This window comes from Pan troglodytes, chromosome 1 (genome assembly GCF_028858775.2).
Source record: "Pan troglodytes isolate AG18354 chromosome 1, NHGRI_mPanTro3-v2.0_pri, whole genome shotgun sequence".
Taxonomy (NCBI): Eukaryota; Metazoa; Chordata; class Mammalia; order Primates; family Hominidae; genus Pan; species Pan troglodytes.
This window is the reverse complement of record NC_072398.2, coordinates 91,019,936-91,040,298: the sequence shown is the minus strand read 5'-3', so window position 1 is coordinate 91,040,298 and position 20,363 is coordinate 91,019,936. Positions and strand designations below refer to the sequence as shown.

The following is a 20,363-nucleotide window of genomic DNA, read 5'->3' as shown; positions in this document are numbered from 1 at the left end:
GCATGCGTCCCAGGCTGAGGCCGCCGGAAGAGGTCAGGCGGTTCGCTGGCGTTCCAAGTTGGAGGCCAGCCCAGGACAAGGAGAGGAAGTGCGCATGTGCTCCAAATCATTTCCCGGCCGAGGAAATTGGCTAAGACCGTTAGCTAGTGGGAATCGGAAGAGAATGGGTCACTCGGGCTGTGCGCGGGGCACTATGGGTGTTGTAGTTTTTGCAGGGTGGTAGCAATTTGTTCTTTTAAGAGGAAATCTTCGCGACTAGTTGAGTCACGAAGATTTTTGAGAAAATCATTTGAGAAAAAGTTGCTTGCACGGGGGAATCGAGTGTGGACTAGCTACGTGGGTGTGGCTTAATTCTGCTGTTTCTCTTTTGGATGAGACATTGAATGAAGTGTGAACAGGGACTGGAAACCCGACAGCATTTCTAGGGTCACTTTCTGCCTTGCCTTCGTTAACGCTCAGTTCCTCCCACATCTTTGACTTCCCTCTATAAAACCTACAGATTCCCTTTATTATTTCATACTGGCTCCGACTAGTCGTAAATACTCTGTTTCTGTCCTCTTTCTCACATGCAGTTCCTGGAATCTTCATCCTTCTCTCCCTCGTGAGTACCTTTTCTTGTTTTTGTCCTAGACAGTGCTCCTCTAACACTCTGCCCTTGCCCCAGGAGTCACGCCAAGGACCCTAAGAAAAGGATCCCACAGTAAATGTTTTTAGGCACGAGCAGATCGGAACCATCCTACTTCATTTCACTTATTTCTGCTTCTCTTCTGATCCTTGTCTCTTCTGGTTCCACCTCTATGTTCTACCTCTCTGTAGCCTCTTTGCTTCTTTGAAGTCTGGTGGCCTTAGATAGGAACTCTCAGACCTGCCATTTTGTCTCTGGCCTCCACAGCCTGTCATTTAACAGAGGACCTAACCCTGGGTTGACTTCTAGGTCAGAGAGTGGGAAGTGAAAGAAACTGGAAAAAGAGAGGAAACTGATGTATTTAGGTTTGAAGAAGTCGTCAGGGAGATATATGGTGAAAGAGGGGGAAGAGAGAGTAAAACTTCTTGTGCCCTCAAAAACTCTTTAGTGCTGGCTGTGTGCAGGGGTCTGTGAGCTCTGTGGTGGGGATGCATTAGTTAGAATCCTAGATGCTGAGAGTTCAGTTGTAGAGAACACAGATATACAGATGAGCAACATTGCAGAATGACATCGATTTATCTTTTACCTTTCTGTGTGTGCTTCTGCTCCTTCCCACACCTACCCCAGCTAATTCCAAAGTATTTTGCTTCTTCACATCTTTCTCTATTATACACTCCACTTCCCATTCTTAAGGCCCCTTTCCCTTTGTTCTGACCCAAGCTATTTCTTTTGTATATAATGTTAAAGTCATATTTTAGTCTAGCTCTCAAAAACACCATGGTTGTATTTTCAAAGAACTTCCAGAATCTGCTTATTATCTCTTTCAAAGCATGAAATATGCAATAAAACCAATACTATTTTTCATTTTAAAAATATGTAGAGTAATAGTTGAAAGTGGAGAGTGATAATGGATGAATGAAAGTTGACCAGAACCCAGGAGTTTGAGACCAGCCAGGGCAAAATGGTGAAACCCCATCTATACAAAAAATACAAAAACTGGCCAGACACGGTGGTGACTGGACCTGTGGTCCCAGCTACTCGGGAGGCTGAGGTGGGAGGATCACTTGAGTCTGGGAGATCAAGACTGCAGAGAGAGCCATAATCATGCTACTGCACTCCAGCCTTGGCGACAGAGTGAGATACTGTCTCCAAAAAAAAAAAAAAAAAAAAAAAAAAAAAAAAAAAAAAAAAAAAAAAAAAGAGAAAGAAGGAAGGAAGGAAGTTGGAAATTTGGCTATACCTCATTTTGGTTTTCTTCCTTTGTTTTGAATTCTCAAAAATGTTGGATTCCCATAATACTAATATACATTTGAGACATGTATTTTTTTTTTCTTTTTTTACTCAGGTTTGGTTAGCAGGACATTTCCAGGGTATCACAGTATACTGAAATATTACAAGAAAGGTCCATAAATGCTGTACATCCTCCAATCTGTAAATTGTTCAGCAACAGGAAGACAGTGAAAGATAGACGGCAACTCACCAAGAAGAATATGTCAGTGATTTCCCCTAAGATGTGATTGTTCCACAGAAGCATTCTTCAGGGGAGTGGGTCTGTGCAGGCAGTAAGTGGGAAGATCTTCACTTAGTGTGCCGTCCTTCCTCAGCTTCAAGAGAATCCACTTGAAGGAGAAGTCCCATATATTATGTCCAATGCTGTGAAGCATCTTTTGGTGCCTTCATTTCATCCAACACCAAAATCCTCAATGGTGAAGAAATCTATAAATGTAGTATTGACCTTGAGAAAAAGTTGAGCACAACTGCACCCTCATGCAGCACTGGAGAAACCTACACATGTAAAGAAGGACAGTTTTCATTTGACTCTCAGAGCTGATTGTATATTGGCAAACATATTTTTCTGCCATTGCTTAGGGATAAGAAATCTAACAGAAACATCAAATAAAATACTGAAGAGAGAAAAAAACCACTTTTTTTTTTAAGGCCTTCTAGAAGGGGCAATTGAGCATACTCCACATATGTTGGCTAGTTTACCAGGAAAAAATAAAAGGAGCCAATTTGAGCAGTGGACTCTAGGTGACAGTTCTGTTTGGGCTGATGAAATCGATCAGCCATGAATACTCTGTCAATGTCTCCCACTACGATTCTCTTGCCATTTTTTTTTTTACCCAACCTCCACTATTTGGCCTAAACATCACCTCTGTCAGTCTCAGAGTTACACTCTCCCTCCTGTATTCTCAAATTTTCACATAGTTGTATGTGTGATTATAACATCATGGTTTCAGCTGGTTTCATCCTCTGGTCCGTTTACCCACCTCTTTTGATCATCGCCTTTTGTCTGGGCCATAAGTGAAAGTAAAAAGGACATTAGGTGAGTAGGAAAGGAGATTTGTTCACAATGCCTTTCACCTTGGCATTTGCCTTGGCTTCTGACCTTCTTTACTCTGGGATGCTTTTCGTGACCTCTCACACCCCACGATGGGTTAAGGGGTCTTTCCTCAAGTTGGTTTGCCCCAACTTTAGTACTTAATTATGCTGTATTATGTCAGGCTTAGGTGTATACCCACCTTACTAGTTGTAATCTCCATGCAGACATGGAATATGTCCTATTCAGCACTGTGTTCCTAGTACCTGGCATACAGTCAGTATGAGTAGATGAGTGAATGTAAAGCTCTTATTTTTGCTAAACCCCTTTAAACCTTCTTGCATCCCTCTTCCCCATCATTTTTTCACAGCTCTGTGCTTCCCGTCCCCCATTAGTCCCCATCATTTTTCCACAGATCTGAGTTTTTCCCCCACCATTTATGTTCATACATTTTGCTTAGTTAAACCCAGCTTGCTCGTCACTGGCTACATGGAAAGGTACTGGATATGGATGATTGCTTTTAGTATCAAAATCTGTCGGAAGTGCCTATATATTTTTCTTCCAGCCTTAGGCTTATTTTATGAAATTAAAATAAATATGAAGACTCTCTAGGTCTTGAGTTAGTATCACTTGAAAATGGAATTTCTCTGAATATTCTCTGAATAGAATAGTTTCTTGCTTGTTGCTGATATTGAACTGTAGGCCATTTTTGTAAGGATGATCAACTCTGAGTCATCCTTACATCCTGTGAAGAGAATAGACTTGTGAAGAGGCTCATCTTTCTTTAGTTTGGGAGTAGTGTTTTCATTTGATTATATTTAATGTTGGGAATTCATACTACTTCCTAGCATATCATGACACCACAATGTGAAGTCCCCATTTAGGAGGCACTAGAAATCTTCCTCATTTCACTGCCTGTTCAATTTCTGCCACCCTTTAAGCTATACTAATTATGACATGTCTTCCCGGATAGATGTAGGTGCCCTGGAGCAAGGCACACCAAAAAACCACTCCTTGTTCAACTGCCTAATTCATTGTAAAAGCATATTCTTTATGATGGCCTCAATATTGCCAGTATTTTCTCTTTTCATATTAATGTCTGAAAAATGGCTCTGGGATTCAGAAGCTGGAATTTATATTCTTTGTCACTAAATAGTTTCCCTCAGTTCATTTCATTTTCACTTGAATTCCCTCATATTGGGAATTCCCTGGGGTTACACACCAACCTTCCTTTGACTCTCCCCAGGTGGCTCATACAACTCTATTTGAGGAAAAGATTGTTGGGAAAAGAAACTGTACAGCAGAAGGGGAAGCAAGAAAGGGAAGAACAATTTTACTCAAAATGGTACTTCTGAGTTTAGTTTTCTTTTCAGAGATGCTATGAAGTCAAGCGTACATTTTTCCTTTTGCCAGTTATTCATTCGTTTTATCCTCTTTCTTTTGGGTCTAAGGATTCTTTCTAGGCCCAGTGAAAACTTTTCCTAGATGATGTGTCCATTTGAAACATACCATGTGCAGAGAATCCTGATAAGGTGCAAGAACGCGATCAGGATTGTTGTGAACAAGCTTTGGCAGGGGCAGGGGTGTGTGTGTTGGAAGCAGTGTGCAGGGGAGATGTAGAAGGTCAGCTTTGGTTCCCTTTTTTTTTCCGATCAAAATGAATATGAGGAGGATGTTTAGTCCATTAGGAGAGTCTAGAGAGGAAAGGAATAAGGGAGGGTGAGGGAGAGGTAGAAGGGACTACAAGGAGGTCCATTTTACCTGGACTATGTATTTACTGTACCTGGGGAGCATTACTGAAATGTACAAAGTTGCCTGTTAGGAAAGGGGTCCTGGCTGGTCTCCCTCCCACTGGAGGCACTTTGACCACAATTTTATAGATTGTGAAACAAATAACTTGTTCAAAATCTCACTGCTGTTAGTGACAGAGGAGATGAAAGAACCAAGGTTTGAGCGTTGTTTGACTAAAAAGCTCTTACTCTTTTCCTTATGTTCTGTTGGCTAAGGTATGGTGGGGTTAGGGTGGGGTGGAGTCACTGGCATTTCTGGTACATTCCTGGAGTTCTTCATTAGTAGGGAGGGGTTGTTGGGATGCAGATGTGAACATGGACATGCTAAATGAGGACAAATTATACTGCTGTCTCCTGTCCTTTTTCTTCTTGTGTTCTGACCCTTCATCACTCAGTCAGACATACCAGTGGTTACATACTCACACTACAGCACCTTGACAGCATGGACAAACATCGAGGCAAGGGAGGCATATTTGGGCAGAGTGGGAAATGATCTTGGTCCTTGGGAGTCTTTGGGGATTCTGCTGCTTTTCCTCAAGTACCCCATTTTTTTCTGATCATTTGTGTGTTTGGGGTGAGGTGGCTGGTGCCTAAATAGGCTGGTGCCTAAATAAGATGGGATCTAGTGTTCTGGAACCTATGACTTCATCTGCTGCTTGATGTAGGCAGATCTACTCAGGAAATTCCCCCTTCACCTTCATTGAATCTATATTTTCATCCTCAAAATCCTGGACTACCTCCTTCTCTTTCCACTAAGAGTCTTTGCAGACAGTCTACTGGGATGGTTAAAGAGAATCAGCCAACAGCTTGACTTGTTTCATTTGGTTCTTGGGTGAGCAAACCCCACAGGAAACCCACTCTTTCTCTTGACTTCATAGCGACGTGGAACAGACTTGCTTGCTCTGCTTTATCAGGCTTGGGTGATTGATTATAAATTGAGGTCTCTTACCCTTGGATTATGACAGCAATATATGTATATTATAGACATTTCAGAAAAATCATAAAATTATGAAACAAAAGTCACCTGTTTTTATCTTTACCTAGAGAAAACACTGTTAACATTTTAGAAATTGTTAACATTTTAGAAATTTCCCTTCCAATAGTTTTATCTGCACATATATAAAAATATATTAATATATACAGCTACATTTAATAAGATGTAAATTAAAAAGTTTGAACAAGGCTGGGGAGAAGGAACCAAAGTGTTCCTAATAGTTGTCTTCTTTTAGTGCTTTTTTCCTTATATAAACACTTAACATCAAATGGGACTGATAAAACAGGATTGTAAAAATTGTAAAGCTACACTATAGATAGAATAGTAGAGCTTCAATAAGTAGAGCACAATTGCCTTAAGGCAGCACTGTTGTCCATGGTTATGTTTCCTGTACCTATTGCTGGGTGGCTGATGGGAGTGTCTTATCAATCTGGCACAGGATGGGCAGCAACAGTCAAGGAATGAAGCCAGACATTGTTGAGTCAGGCCTGAGGGTTGAGTGAGGCTATGCACAATATGATTAGTCCCAAATTTAGAAGTTAGAATGGCTATAGAATATATAGTACTATCTAAGAGAAGTATAATGCAAGCCATGTGTGTAATTGAAATTTTTCTAGTAGCTATATTAAAAAGGTAAAAAGAACGAGGTACAATTTTATTTTTATTTTTTTAGACAGGATCTCACTGGGTTGCATAGGCTGGTCTCAAACTCCTGGACTCAGGCTCAAGTAATACTTGCCTCAGCCTCACGAAATTCTGGAATTACAGGTATGGGCCACTGTGCCTGGCAATAATTAATTTTAATAATATATTTAACCCAGCATATCCAAACTAATTTCTACATGTAATCAGTAGTTTAAAAATTATTAATGAGGGCCAGGTGCGGTAGCTAATGCCTGTAATCCCAGCAATTTGGCAGGCTGAGGCAGGTGGATCACAAGGTCAGGAGTTCGAGACCAGCCTGACCAATATGGTGAAACCCTGTCTCTAATAAAAATACAAAAAAAATTAGCTGGCCGTGGTGGCATGCGCCTGTAGTCCCAGCTACTCAGGAGGCTGAGGCAGAAGAATCTCTTGAACCTGGGAGGCGGAGGTTGCAGTGAGCGGAGATTGTGCCACTGCACTCTAGCCTGGATGTCAAGAGCAAGACTCCATCTCAAAAAAAAAAAATTATTAATGAGGTGTCTTACATTACTTTATATATGTAAGTTTTCAAAATCTGCTATGTATTCTACACTAACAACACATGTCAATGCAGGCTAGCCATATTCCTGGTGCCAATGGCTGCCATATTTGATAATGCAGATCTGAAGAAAGTTGTACAAGTGGCTAATGGCTATGATATTGAGTAGTGCAGATCTAAAGAAAGTTGAAGTTTGTAGTGGAAAAAGGGATAGTGTAAGTGGTTTGGCACTAAGGTTGTGAATCATGTAAAGATGTTGCATATCTTTTAATGTGCTGCCAAAGTAGGAAGCATGAGTTGTGCTTGTGAAAGGAAAATATCTTGTACCCCAAAATCACTAAGGGAAACTCCAGCTGGAAGCTGCTTAGGGCAAACCCGCCTCCCATTCTATTCAAAGTTACCCTTCTGCTCACTAAGATAGATGCATATCTGATTTGCCTCCTTTGGAAAGGCTAATCAGAAACTCAACATGTAACTGTGTCTCACCTGTCTGTGACCTGGAAGCTCCTTCCCGACTTCAGTCTTCTGGACTTTGCTTCAAGTTGTCCCGCCTTTCCAGAGTGAACCAATGTACTTCTTACACATATTGATTGATGTCTTATGTCTCCCTAAAATGTATAAAACCAATCTGTGCCCTGACCATTTGGGGCACATGTCATCAGGACTTCCTGAGGCTGTGTTATGGGCGTGTGTCCTCAACCTTGGCAAAATAAGCTTTCTAAATTAACTGAGACTTGTCTAAGATTTTCTGGGTTCACAGGCTTGTGATTTACAATGGACCATAAGGTGTAGGAATAAATAATTTGAGACAGTGTTGATGGCAGGCACAAACTGAGTGGCTTAAAACAATGAAATTTCTCAAATTTACAGTTCTAGAGGTAAGAAGTCTGAAATGAGTCTCACTGTGCTAAACTCAAGGCATCAGTAGGACATGTTGTCACAGGGTGAACCTCAAAACTGGGGCTCAGCCTGGGAGGCCACATGGCTTCTTGGCTTCACACAGAAAAGAATTCAAGATTGAGCCAACAGAGTAAAGTGAAAGCAAATTTAGTAAAAAGTAATGGAATAAAAAGTGTGGCTACCCCATAGGCAGAGTAGCCCTGAGAGCTGCTGGTTGGCTATTTCCACGGTTATTTTTGATCATAGCTAAACAAGGGGTGGACTCTTTATGAATTTTCTGGGAAAGGAAAGGGGCACGGAATTCCTGGAATGAGGGTTCCCTGCGTTTTTCGACCATATCTTTCCACCATAACTTTGGGATGTTGCCTGGCATTTGTAAACTGTCTTGGCAGCTGGTGGGAGTGTCTTTTAGCATGCGGATACATTATAATTAACATATAATGAGGAGTGAGGATGACTAGAGGCCGCTTTCGTCACCATCTTGGTTCTGGCTGATTTTGGCTGGCTTCTTTACTGTATGTTGTTTTATCAGTGGGGTCATTGTGACCTGTGTCTTAAAAACCAAGTCCTGCTGAACTCCTATTTCAATGTGATTGTTACCAAGTTAGTGAAGAGGAGATTTGGGTCAGGGAGGTATGGCAGGGGACCCGATCCCACAGGCCTTGTGGGCCATTGTAAGGGCTCTGAGTGAGATCTGAGCCACTGGAAGGGCCTCAGCATATGAATAATGTGATGTGACACATTTAGTTTCTTTTTTTTAATTATTTTTTGAGACAAGGTCTCACTCTGTCACCCAGGCTGGAGGGTAGTGGCATGATTATAGCTCACTGCAGCCTCAATCTACCCAGATTAAACAGTCCTCTTGCCTCAGCCTCCTGAGTAGCTGGGACCAAAGACACACATCACCATGCCCAGCTAATTTTTAAATTTTTTGCAGAGATAGTGTTTTGCTTTGTTACCCAGGCTGGTCTTGAACTGCTGGGCTCAAGTGATCCTCCCGCTCAGCCTCCCAAAATGCTAAGATTACAGGCATGAACCCTATGTGTGACCTGACATATTTTAAAAGGCTCTCTCTGTGTTACGATTAAGAACTGTAGGATGCAAAGGTAGGGCAGAGAGAGAGACCAGTGAGGAAGCTCTTGTAATAGCCTGAGTGAAAACAAGAAAAAGGAAACCTGCTGATAGGGGCCCAGGTAGTTGTAGTAGAGGTGGTGAGCGGTGGTAGCATGTTGTTGGATATATTTTAAAGGTGGAGTTGATAGATTTCCTCATGGGATGGATGTGAGCTGGAGAAAAGAAAGGAGGACATAACGATTCTGTTTTTTGCTTCAACAACTGTAGGAAAGGAGGTGCCAGTGATTAAGAAGAGAAAACTGGTATAGGGTAGGCCTGGCTCCTCTCCAGCGCATAATAATGTAGTAAATATGTGCACCACTGTGATCAATCCAAGTACCACAACTCTGTGAGGGGGCATTAATGGACTCCATTTTCCAATGAGGAAATTCAGATTCAGGAAGGTAAGGGTCTTGTGCAAGTTAACACAGCCAGTATAAATTAAATTTGGTGCTGAAACAAGGACTTACTGGCTGGTCCTGTAGTTCTCACAAGCTCTCAGGCTTGCCTCAGCTTTTCACAGTTGATAGCACCACAATAAAGCAACACAAACAGGCCTCTAATGTCCTCTTATTGTTCATGACCTGACCTAACTACTTCATTTTACTTATCTATTTATTTATTTGGAGATGGAGTTTCACTCTTGTTGCCCAGGCTGGAGTGCAATGGTGCGATCTCAGCTCATTGCAACCTCTGTCTCCTGGATTCAAGCAATTCTCCTGCCTCAGCCTCCCGAGTAGCTGGGATTACAGGCATGCACCACCACGCCTGGCTAATTTTGTATTTTTAGTGCAGACGGGGTTTTGGCATGTTGGTCAGGCTGGTCTAGAACTCCTGACCGCAGGTGACCCACCTGCCTTGGCCTCCCAAAGTGCTGGGATTACAGGTGTGAGCCACCTCACCCGGCAGACCCAACTACTTTAGCTCCTCCCACATATCTTACCAATTTGCTGCAAATTATCTTTCTCACCTTGTGATTCATAGTCCCTTCTGGCGCCCTCAGACCTGATTCTAGGCACTACTTGCCAGATAATAATCTTTTACCTTGTCATGGTTTCTTACAGACTATGCTTCTTTGGAATCTACTGGGGTTTCTTGATTGGTAACTGGATATTTTAAAACACAGACTTAATAGGGAGCATGTGTCTCTGCTTTTACAGTTTGCATGTATAATTCAAATCTGGGTTTTTATATTCATATACAGCCTTGGGAAAAGTTTTTTAAAAAGATTAGTTTGTGTACATATTTTATTCATATAGCAATTTTGCTGGGTCTGAGCTTTGAATGAGGGTGATATCTTTATGATCATTTTAGCTTCTCATAGATTTAACTTGACAGTATAAAGCTTAAAAAATCAGGCAGTTACCAAACAATTATATTAGGTGATAATTCTTAACTATAGAAAAAGATGAATCGCTAGGTTTTTTTTTATATGGAATTTTTTCTCTACAGATGAGTATTTGCTACCAGATAGTTAGCAACTTGGCAGAGAAGCAATAAGGTAACACAACCCAAAGAGAAGATAAAACTTTGCAATTGGAGGTGAATCTGAAAGGCAAGCTAGAATAGCCTGAAATAGCAATGTGAATCTGAAACTAACATTTGATATTCATTAGGTTAATTTTCACTGAACTTCCTGAGATATACTCTTTATTCAATGAGATAAACTTGTGCAATTTTTGACTTATGAATAGTTGAATGCAATTATTACTTGGCGTTTAAGACCAATAATTACATTATTATTTGGTCTTAAACACCAAGTAATAATTGCATTCAACTATTCCTTCATTCAATAATGCTAGGCACTATTCTGAGTGTTGGAAGATATAGCAGTGGACAAAACTGATAAAACATCTCTGCCTTCATGAAGACTAATGAGGAGACATGTGCCCAGTGACAAAGTTTAGAGTCAAGAACAGGTGAGTCCGGGGAAAGAAGAGGACTTGTTTGACTGTGGTTGGGATTCTGTGGTGGAAAGCTTTAAAGAAATGGTGAGGGACAGGGAGGCAGTTAAAATGAGAGTTCTGGGGGTGAGACAGGATGTCAAGATGGAAGGTCCCCAGCCTCCGGAGTAGAGCTCAGGCTAAGCACTTCCTCTTCCCAGGGGAAAAAGAACTTAAGATCTAGTCAGTGGAAAACAACTTAAGATCTACTCAGTGTTCATTAGGTATTTATTGCATTTTAAAAAGTTAATTTTTTTCTTCATGCCCAGAGAACTTATTTTATACAAATTTTTGTTTTATGAAGGACTTAAACAGAATTTTTTATCAAAGACTGCTGAAAGATTGAATTGTAGAAATATTGGAGGCTAGTTGTGTTATAGTGTGAGGGAGCTGTTTAAAGATACCAAATATAGGGTGGGGATAAATGAATACTTTTTTGAATGGAAAATAATAGATTTTTTGTGCTCTTAGTAGTCAGAAGAACACAGGATTTTCAATACAGATTAGTTCCGTGATCTTTCCCCTTCTTTGAAAGAAGCAGCAAAAAACATGCAGGGCAAGTCATGACACAGAAGGCATTGGTGTTGTGTCAGTGCTTCTTCAATAATTTTGCCAGGTGCCCCAAGTTCATAGATTACATTAAATTCTTTCAGTATTCAGTTGGAAAAGAGAGGGGTTTCAAATGGAAGAAAATTCTTACAAAACTTTATAGGTTAAAGTAAGTTATAGTGCAAAGCAAGCCTTTAAATAGAGAAATATAAAGGTAACATAATTTGGAAGAAAATAATGCAAGCTATTGTTAGCATTAGATTAAAAAAAATGAAGTACTAACAATAATATTTAATAAACAAAAGCCTCTACATTTAAAAAAATCTCCAAAGGCTAATTGTACATAGACAAGATTATAGCTGTAATCTATGAAGTCATGCAATTTTAAAGTAAGGACTCAAAATTACACAGGCTACCTTGTTCAAAGTTACCAGCCACATACCAGGACAGGAATGAATCTCAGATTCATTACAGCTGATTTTCTGGAGACGCTTAATTTTAAGCTGCCGCAGCTGAAACAATGCCAGAAACCATTAGGAATTACATGTCTTGAAAGCCAAACAATAAACATAGTTTTATTATTGGGCAAATCCATGCTTAAACAAAGTAAGGACAGCAGAGCTAGAAAGAGAAAGGAGGCAGGATCTTGGTAGAAGATTGAGTAGCCCTGAAAGAAGGGGAGGGAATTTTTATATATTTATTTGGGGAGCTAGATAAAAGGAATTGACCTGCTGAGCACAGGCTTAAAAGATTTTGAATTTTTAGCATCTAAAGATGAATACTAAGAAAAACGAGGGTACAGATGATTAGTGTATAAAACCAAGAAGAATATGGACCAAGCCTGGAATATTTTTAAGGTAGTATTTGCATTCTGAGTATTTCTAACCTAAGTGAGAACCATGTGACTAAGTCTTTGTCTCACAATAGCTATTGGCTCATCTGGGCAACTCCTCTCATACTTCCATTGAAGCCAAAGTGTATTAGGTCCACAGTTTAACATATTTTAAAAGTAGGGCTTAATTAGAAAACATTTACTGAGTACTTGAGATGTGCCTGACCCTGTGCTTAGCACTGAAGATATTGAGATAAATGGAGAAGTCTCCATACTCCAGGAACTCACAGACTAGTTAGGGAGACAGGATGGTAGATAGTGGCAGTGTGATGAGAGCTGTAATAGAGGCATGCACATGATTCTATGGAAAAACAGAACTATCACTTAGCTCAGATTGGGTGAGGACTGGGGTTGATGAGAGAGGTTCGTGGATTAAATGGCGTGAGACTGATGAGTGACTTGAAATTAGCCTGCAGATGGGAATGGGTAGGTTGGAGAAGCTGGAATGTGTTACTAAGAGAAATTGGATTAAGACTCAGCTAAAAAATACCAAGTATCTACTATGTTCCAGGTGATTTATACACATTATGTAATCTCTTACATAAGACTCATATGAGATTCTGATTTCATAAATGAGAAAGCTGAGGCTCGAAGAGATTAAACGGCTTGCCCATAAAGTGGAAAAAAAACATGTTTTAAAGTCCTCTTTTAGTCCACAGTGTCTCCACTTTTAAAAAAGATATAGTTAAAGCTAATCTTCTAGCCCAATTTCTCTTAGTGTCACTATGAAAAATAAAACTCTGTCATTATTGTTTGCAGGGATGTCTGGCCTCACTTTGGATAATCTCGACCTTTTCTGCTGCAAGCATAACACTAGATAGAAAAGAGGACCTGTGAAACATCTTCTCCACGTTTCCCTTCCCTAGTGGGAAGCTTATTGTTTCAGAGTCAAGAACTTGGTGCCAGGCTACAATCCCATGGCTACCATTCTCTAACTGTTACTTTGCACTTCTAAGGTGTGTTTTTTAAAAATATGATTAATAATGGTGCCTAACTTGTCAGGCTGTTGTGAGAATCAAAAGAGAAAAATAAATGTAAACTGCTTAATGTATTGCCGGCACATAGAAACTGCTCGAGAAATATTGGCGATTAAAGTGTTATACACTTTAAAGTGAACAGGCAAATTCACTTCCCTAAACTCAAGTTTCACTCATTGATTTGAACCTTGGTTGACATTTCATCTTCTCTGAAGCCTACACTGTGGTTGTAGGCTGTGGATGAAACAGAAACTGACCACAGGGGTCAGGGCCAGGGCTCTGCCAGAGAAGCCAGCTAGATAGAAACTCAGTTTTGATGCCACTGTGGAATAGTATAGGCACATTTCTATTTGAGATGTGGGTGACTACCTAGTCAAGAGCTGAGAGAGGGATGAGACAATGAAGTAAAGAAGTGGAGGGAAAAAGAATGTGGAGAGGGAAGGAGAAATGGGATGACCTGGCTGGATACAGATGCAGATGAAGGGCAGATAGAAAGAGAGAAGAATGAGATAGGTAAATGAGAGTGGAAGAGGGATAGGGAGAGAGAGAAGAAGGAGGAGGAGGAGGAAGAAGAGGAAGAAGAAGAGGAGAAGGAGGAGGAGGAAGAGGAGGACGAGGATGAGAGTGTGATGGGGGAGAAGGAATCCAGAGGAATGAAAGATCCAAGAGATAAGGCAACATACAGTTTTTAAAAAATCTCTGCAGGTGTAGCTAGGTGTCTGTTACATGAAACTTACTCTTCAGAGGCATTTGCTTTGTAAATTTGTGAGTCATGGAGTAGAAAAAGGAAGTTGACAAAATGACAAGTGCTTCCTTTCTCTCCTTGAAATAAAAATTGGAGATTCTGAGAAGGCACCCGTTAAAACCAGTTTTTCTCCATTTTTTGGGTTCTCTATGAGCTTTGTTCCATTTCACTGGTGGTTATTCTCCTGATATGTCTTAGATTTCCATCTTATTTGAACCATAGATCATGAAAGGTGAGCCCATGAAATTAAACTTTTGTTAAAAAGTGGAAGAACTTCAGAATTGGAAGACCCCCGTCCATGCAGTAATCTCTTCAACAGCATATTTGGCAGATGATCATCCAGGTCCAGTATGGATATCACTACTGGCAGAGTTCACAAAAATCAGACCATCCTTTATTGGGTAAGTCTAACAGCTATACAATTTTCAGTTGCACTAAAGTTTGCCTTTTGATAACTTTCACACATTGAGCTTAATGTCACCAGCCAAAGCAACTGAAAAGTGATTTCCCATTTCTTCCTGACAGATCTTTAAATACTGGCTAGTCTTTTAAATTGTTCTTCCTTTTGATGATTTAAGACCTTTCCTCATTCTGTAGGGCCTCTTCTAGGAAGGTTGTAATTGTAAATGTTCTTCTTCAGTCAAAGTGCTCAAAACAATACAATATGAAACATCATAGTGGACAATTCATGGCAACAAGGCGGAGTAAGATAATAGAGACTGCCCACCCATCCCAATGCATACTTCAAAGACTTGTAAATACTGAGTGAAATGTAATCTAAAGATTTAAAACAACACAGCTGAGCTCAAGGGAGCCTTCCTATAACAAAGAGAAGTATTAAATAGTGAGCAGACAGAGCAGCAGCTCACAGTGTCTTGGTACTGGTTTTGCCTAGGTGCTGGGGACTGAGTTTCTAATGTCCATGAAGGGACAGAAGACTTTACCTTGGGATAGTGGGAGGTGACACTCTGCAAAAGAGGTCCCCTAAAACTATATCCTCTAATAAGTGTAAAGTCTATTACAAAGGGAATAAAACCTTTGCCCACTGGTCCTGGGAAGTGATGAGAAAAATTGCTAGGGCTCTGGGTTAATGAAAAAGAAAAAAAAAAAAAGGATCTGGGAGAAATGAAAACCCCAGGCCTGTAATATGCACTGGTTTGGGGGCCTCAGTATTTTGTTGTTTTCATACGGCGTGAACCAAAAGCTGAGAAACACAAGAACAGGTCCAGAGCCATTGTCATTCCTAGGGCCCTGGCAGAAGCAATTGCAAAATAGTTCTACATGGACTTTTTCATAACCTAAAGGATGGTACTTCCACAAGGGAAGATAATGATAAAACATTAATAAAAATATCTATGAAGATGAGGACACAATAGAAAGCACAAGTTACATTGGGAAAAAGAGTCAACAGATACAACAAGATAATTCACATCCCAATAATTAAGGGTAATAAAGCAATATGAAAGAGGTAAGTATGCTTAAAATGTTTATTGACCAAAAGAAAGGAACAGAAACCATAGTGAAAAAGAAGACAGTATGATAAAAATAACAGAAAGATGTTTAAAAAATCATATTTTCAAGAAGTGAAAAATATTGACAAATCAATGGACAAGTTAAAAATAAATAACAGATCAGGGATAGTTGATGGTAAATTTAACAAAGTAGAAGATAGCTCTGAAGAAACTACTCAAAAATGCATTGAGTGATTATCCTAGTCCATTTTTTTGTTGCTATAACAGAATGCTTGAGACTGTCAAATTTATACAGAAAAGAGGTTTATTTAGCTCACTGCTCTACAGTGTGGGAAGTTCAAAATTGGGTGGCTGCGTCTGAGCTTCTGGTGAGTGCTTTGTGCTGGGTCAAAACATGGTGGAGAAATGGAAGGGGAACTGGGCATGTGCAAAAATGGGCAAAACATGATAGGCAACCTTGCCTTATATGAACCTCCTCTTGCAGGAACGAATCTATTTCCACGAGAACTAACCTAGTCTCATCAGAAAGACATGAATCCATCTTAATGATTTTATAATTCTAAAATTATGTCTTAAAGGTGCTACCTCAAAACACTGCCACATTGGGGACCAAGTCTCAACATGAGTTTTGGTGGGGACAAGCCATATTCAACCCATAGCAGAGATAAACATAAGGAAATTATACAGTGAAGCTAAAGAGACATAGAGGATAAGACGGCAAAGCAACCATTAAAACAATGAGAAAATCACAAAACTAAAGAAAATTTTGGGGTTTAATTCTAAAAAGTACAACTACTCTTGGGTTAATATATGAAAACATTTTTGGTTGGGGTCATTACAAACAAGGTAGTTGTGAACATTCTTGTGCATATCTCCTGACACATGTAGACATGCATTTTACTCAGGAGTGGAATTGCTAGGTCAGACTTCAAATAAACAATCTAATGATGCACCTTAGAGAACTACAAAAGCAAGAACAAACCAAAGTCAAAATTAGTAGAAGGAAAGAAATAGTAATAATCGGAGCAGAAATAAATGAAATTGAGACTAAAAATCGTACAAAAATCAATGAAATGAAAAGTTGTTTCTTTTAAAACGTTAAACAAAATTGGCAAAACTTTAGCTAGACTAACTATGAAAAAAAGAAAATACCCAAATAAATAAAATCAGAGGTGTGAAATTGCTAGGTCAAATCTAGACTAGATTGCTGTTTGATATATATAGTTTCTATTTCAGTTTATGGTGTATAGTAGGTCTCTATCCACTGTGGATCTACAGAAGTGGTGTGAGACTCTTTGATCCAATTTTAGATTCTCTGACTCTGCTATATGACCTTAGCCTATAGGGCACATTTCTTCTTTGGTTACCTGTAGAACATATAAAGAGTATATCTACAGTGTTCATAGCTCCCTAGGCTTCTATTTTATCCAGCAATGCTTGCTATGCTTTTGATATTGTCATGTTACCCCAAATACTGTGTCTACATGCAGAAACATTCTCCTTATATCCTCCCCCTACAAACATGCTTGCACTCACTATCTATATGTTTTAGATTTGATTCTCCTAGGAAAGGAAGTTTCCTGTTTCTTCAGGGCTGAAGCTCTGCTTTCCCTCACTCTATCCTACTTCCTTCATCTCAAAAATATGTATTGAGTGCCTAAATTCTCCCAGGAACTATTCTAGGTGCCGAAGACTGCAGTGAACAAAACCAAGAAAGTTTCCTGTAGAGTCTTTTTTTTTTTTTTTGAGACGGAGTCTCACTCAGTCACCCAGGCTGGAGTGCAGTGGCGAGATCTCGGCTCACTGCAAGCTCCACCTCCCGGGTTCACACCATTCTCCTGCCTCAGCCTCCCCAGTAACTGGGACTACAGGCACCCACCACCACGCCCGGCTAATGTTTTGTATTTTTAGTAGAGACGGGGTTTCACCGTGTTAGCCAGGATGGTCTCGATTTCCTAACCTCGTGATCCGCCTGCCTCAGCCTCCCAAAGTGCTGGGATTACAGGCTGAGCCACTGTGCCCAGCTTCTTGTAGAGTCTATACCAGGATTAAATAAGAAAATGGCTATAAAGCACTTACAATAGTTGCAGATGTAGGATATATGCTTGGAAATTTATCTGTTTAACAAATGTTTATTGCGTTCTTCTTTTTTTTTTTTTTTTGAGGTGGAGTCTTGCTTTGTCACCCACGCTGGAGGGCATTGGTGCGTTCTCTGCTCACTGCAACCTCCATCTCTCAGGTTCAAGCAATTCTCCTGCCTCAGCCTCCCGAGTAGCTGGGATTATAGGCACATGCTGCCAGCTTGGTTAATTTTTGTATTTTTAGTAGAGACAGGGTTTCACCATATTGGCCAGGCTGGTCTCAAACTCCTGACCTCTGGTGATCTACCTGCCTCAGCCACCCAAAGTGCTGGGATTATAGGCGTGAGGCACCATGCCCAGAAGAGTATCTATAATGTTCTAATCAGTGTAGTAGGCACTGGGAACAGAGTATTAAGACCAGAGGCAAGAGATCAGTAAATAAACATGCAACATAAATGAGCCACTTAATTTCAGATAGTGATATGGGTGTATAATTCACATAAATCAGTGAGAGCAAACAAAAAGTAGTTTGGAGATCAATGGGAAAGTTTTATTTTAGAAACTTAAATCAAGCCAGCCAACTGAACAGTATGGCTAGGAGCAAAAAAAGAATCAAAATGTAATGCTGGTCATTAAAAGATAACTAAGCAAATCAACATATGGCAATCAGAACCAATCAGAATACAATCTAGAGAGACAGGGGACTTTGATGCCAGACAGCTAATCAGGAGTAAGCAGGTGGCACCCATTATTCCTCTCACTAATAAAATGAAAAAAAAAATACACTGCCCTCATATTACTTGGGCTTCTTATACCTTAACTATTCAATGACAATTTGTATCTGTAGCTATTTTTACTCAAATCATTTGTAATTCTTTGATTCTAGTTCTGTCTTCCTCCCATCCAAGAAATTCTTATGCTCTCCTCCAGCTGTGATGGCCCAGGATTATAGAATACCAAAAGAAAAGAAACCACACCATTCATATCACTGAAACACCTCCTCAGAGGGGAAGGTGCAACCTCAGAATGCAGCTATGAGGAATAAAATATGCTGGAGCAGGAGTTAGAAGATCAAAATTCCAGTTCCATCCCCGAATCATTAACTGTGTGCTGCTTTGGATTTAGTTTCTCTTTGATTTAGTTTCCTCATTTACAAATTAAGAATAGTAATCCCTGTCTCTCATAGTTGCTGTGGGGATTAAACAAAATGGTATATGTGAAAGGTCTTTGGAAACTAAAACTACTTTAAAAGTGAAGGAAGTGATTAGTAGTCTAAGGGCATAGATCACAGCCAGTCCCTGGGAAAAGCAGAAAGTACAGTGGATTGAGTTTGCTCCCACCCCGGGCTTTTTCTTAAAATGTTTTTAACAGCTTTATTGAGATATCATTAACATATACAAATTGTATATGTTTAAGGCATAGAATTTGGTATTTTGATATTTGTATACATTGTGTTAAATTAAATTTGACCTAAAGCTGCCTCTGTATGTAGTGAAGTATAACCTAACTTAATATGTAAACAAACAGCAACACAACTTAACAGTATACTCTTATGACAAGTAACCAGCAGGGCGTGGTGGCTTATGCCTGTTATTCCAGCACTTTGGGAGGCTGAGGCGGGTGGATCACTTGTGATGAGGAGTTCCAGACCATCCTAGACAATATGTTGAAACCCCATCTCTACTAAAAAATGCAAAAACAGTTAGCCGGGCATGATGGTGCATGCTTGTAGTCCCAGCTACTTGGGAGGCTGAAGTGGGAGGCGGAGGTTGCAGTGAACTGAGGTTGTGCCACTGCACTCCAGCCTAGGTGACAGATCAAGACTCTGTCTCAAAAAAAAAAAAAAAAAAAAAACAAGCAAACAAGTAACCAAGCCTCAGCCAATCATAGCAGCCAATTATAGGCTGCAAACTGCTCAAACATGTTGAAATAAGGCAAATGCAGAGCTGTAACCAATCAGGCTATTTATGTATGTAATTTCCTTTTTCTTTCTATAAATACTGCCTGTCAATGTTGCTGGGTGGAGCTCTCTCAATCTTCAGTGGTTCAGGGTGCTGCCCAATTCATGAATCATTTCCTTGCTCAAATAAACTCTGCTAAATTTAATTTGTCTAAAGATTTTCTTTTAATAGATTGGTGTAAGAAGTGGGATCTGAAGTAGATGTCTAGTAACCAACAGGAGCACTGAGTTACCAAGTAAAGGTACTTACTAGCATTCAATGTGCCCATTGATCTCTCATAGCAACTGGGATCTGGATAAGTTCTTTCCCAGTTTCAACCTCCGTCAAACTGTGTTGTGTCCTCTTCAACTTTATTTGAGGAATTTTTACTGAACTGGATCCAGGATCAGATTGTATCTGATAACTAACTAGATTGGTTCCAGTTAGAGACCTCGGGTAAGTACCTTTTGAAATGAGTTCCTCCAAATCTAAGAAGCCTAGGACTCCATTTTTTGGGACAATAGCTAATGTTTTATACAAAAATTATGAGCTCAGAACCTGTGCATTTTTGGAAAAAACTGGTTAATTTTACTAAGAACAACTTAGAATTACAGTCATCACAATGTGGAAGTTTTAACCTAGTTAAAAATATTCACTTATGAGGTGCATTAGGAAAGAAAGGATCCAAAATGCCAAAAAAGAAAGGTGATACATTCTTTAATTGGTGCATAGAAGTGTCTAAACATTTAAATTAAATCAAAGTTTGCCTCTTTAAAAGGTTCCTTAAAAAAGGCAAATGAAAACAAATCTTAAAAGTCTTTTTAATAATTATTAGTCAA

The 20,363-nt window shown here is 39.8% G+C and overlaps 1 long non-coding RNA gene across 4 annotated transcripts in view; it reads left to right on the top strand.

Moving 5' to 3' along the window:
* Positions 1 to 20,363, top strand: part of LOC134808722 (uncharacterized) — a 33,254-nt gene that overhangs the window by 9,041 nt on the left and 3,850 nt on the right. For 2 of the 4 annotated variants that reach the window (XR_010152214.1, XR_010152212.1), the window contains exons 2-6: positions 1,971 to 2,951; positions 6,403 to 6,497; positions 10,728 to 10,844; positions 13,069 to 13,265; positions 14,254 to 14,432. This is a non-coding gene — a long non-coding RNA (uncharacterized LOC134808722). Of the gene's footprint in view, positions 1 to 1,970; positions 2,952 to 6,402; positions 6,498 to 10,727; positions 10,845 to 13,068; positions 13,266 to 14,253; positions 14,433 to 19,826; positions 19,981 to 20,363 lie in introns of all 4 variants that reach the window. The other 2 variants (XR_010152210.1, XR_010152215.1) reach the window with 2 other exon arrangements.